This window comes from Cynoglossus semilaevis, chromosome 19 (genome assembly GCF_000523025.1).
Source record: "Cynoglossus semilaevis isolate Cse_v1.0 chromosome 19, Cse_v1.0, whole genome shotgun sequence".
In the NCBI taxonomy this organism is placed as follows: Eukaryota; Metazoa; Chordata; class Actinopteri; order Pleuronectiformes; family Cynoglossidae; genus Cynoglossus; species Cynoglossus semilaevis.
In genome coordinates, this window is record NC_024325.1 from 15,049,750 (window position 1) to 15,051,847 (window position 2,098).

General features: G+C 50.0%; 1 protein-coding gene and 1 long non-coding RNA gene across 3 annotated transcripts in view; both read right to left on the reverse strand.

Moving 5' to 3' along the window:
* Nucleotides 1–2,098, reverse strand: part of LOC103395541 (EH domain-binding protein 1) — a 37,283-nt gene that overhangs the window by 18,321 nt on the left and 16,864 nt on the right. The window lies entirely within an intron of this gene.
* LOC112488616 (uncharacterized) lies at nucleotides 41–2,003 on the reverse strand. The gene is made up of 3 exons (XR_003052891.1): nucleotides 1,987–2,003; nucleotides 1,745–1,853; nucleotides 41–177 (listed from the first exon to the last, which is right to left on the reverse strand). It is a non-coding gene; the product is annotated as an uncharacterized LOC112488616 (long non-coding RNA).

A 2,098-nucleotide genomic window follows, 5' to 3' on the forward strand; every position in this document is an offset into this window, starting at 1 on the left:
GTCGGCGGCGAAACATCAGCAGCGATCAGCGCGTCCTCGTCGGCCTCGGAGAAAACCACGGCCTCCGCATCTGCTTTACGTGAACGCAGCTGATCATCGTTAGGCCGCGGCTGTTGATGCCGATCTTCTCTCTCAGTGGATTCACTGGTGTGCAGGAGGGAGGTCACTGACTCATAGCTGAGGGGACACACATGGGGAACAGACGGGGGAGGGGGGGAAGGGGGTAAAAAAACCTCTGAGACAGAGCCGACCCTGAAGTGACCAGACTGTGGACAGACGGACAAACAGCCAGACATGCTTGAATAAAAGCAGCTCCTTCTCAGACTTTGTTTTGGTGCCGGTCCAGACTCGTCGTGCAGAAGCATCAGACTTTGTTTTGGTGCCGGTCCAGAAGCTCGGACTGAGTGAAGCCTCGTTAAAGTAACACCATGTACCAAAATTACATCGATCTGATGGATACGGAGCTGCGTCTCATTCGCGCTCGTCTTAACCTTAACCATCCTTGAACTTTGGACGGCACGGAGGACAAACCGTGTGAAGCGCACAACCCCGTTACTCAAGAATGCCGAGCCGAGATGGGTAAAGAGGAGTCGTCCAACATCTGTTCTCACTGAGTTGTGTTTGTGCAGCAACGGGACGTACTGTCAGAGTAACACAGTGTTGCTTTAGGACGTAAGAAGAAGTGAACGGAGGAAAGACGGAGGTGCCAAAACTGACGAAAAGAAAGAAAAAAAATCAAATCTCAATATGAGAGAGAGAGATCGCTGAAGGAACTGACACCAAACAATCTCAAAGCCACTGATATGAACAATGCATGCTGGGTAATGATGATGATGAGGATGACACAGATCTGTTCGACCTCGACTCAAACTTCAGACTCATTTTTCTCTCCGAGACGCTCCGACTCATTCACGTTCTCTCTCGTACTCCGTGACGGACTTTCACTACAACCAGCTGTGAACCGGTCTCAGCCAGGATCAGGTTCTGTGTTTTTTTTTTGCTCTGGCCTCATGGGTAGTTTATTGAAGTAGGTCAACCACGTCAGCAGTAACTTTGGAGGTGTTTTTAAATTTTTATTTTTCGACTGTTAGTTTTCCTGGATGTGTTGAGTAATGTAGAAAGAAAGGAAAAAAAAAAGATTTGTTTCCTCTTGGGTTGAAATTAGGCACATACTGCCACCTAGTGTAGTAGAGTGTGCATTGTCACGGTATGACCAGTGACTTTTTTTAAAGTAACGCAGCCTACTCCTTACGCCTGACGCACGACTCATTTTTTTGGATTTTTTGATTTGTATCGATTTTGAACCGATTCACGATGCATCGTGACAAAAACGTAAAAATACTGCGACTGGTGTTTTAGTTAACTGGTACCAGGAGATCCACACACACACACACACACACACCGACCGTTGACACAACAGGCAGTCAGGCACAGACTCACCCTCTGTACAACACACCGGCAACCGCTGACATGAAGCCAGCAGGGGGCGCTTTCTGCTGCTCTGAAAAACACTCGTCTGCCTTTGTGTGTTCACTAATCACACACACACACATAAACACACACTTCTTCAGTAGTAAGCAGCAAAACACACACACACGGGATCTTCAGTAGTAAGAAGCAGCAGTAATGAGTTAGTAACTTAGTAACTTAGTAACTTAGTAACTTAGTAACTAGACTTCAGTTCCACTGTAGGATTTTTTTTAACATTTTTTCAGCCGTGCTGCAGCAGCCGTCGCTGACTCACCCCCCCATCACACACTCCTCCTCCTCTTCCTCCTCCTGCTGCTGCTGCTGCTCTTCCTGGTCATGACCCGTCTGCTCCTCACCATCCACCCCTCCTCCTCCTCCTCCTCCTGTCTGGGCCGTGGTCTGCTCCACAGTGGCCCACAGCTGGTTCTCGGCCTCACACACTGGCTCCTTGTTGTTGACAAAACCCTCGTTGCCACCGGCCACCGCGCTCTGTGGCGGTTTCTCCTCCTCCTCCACCTCCTCCTTCTCCTCCTCCTCCTCCTCCCCTGGTGGTTTCCCCGGTGGCTGCAGATCCGGTTCTGGTCTCAGTCCCGGGTCTGGTTTTGAGGGGAGCAGCGGCTCCGGGGCC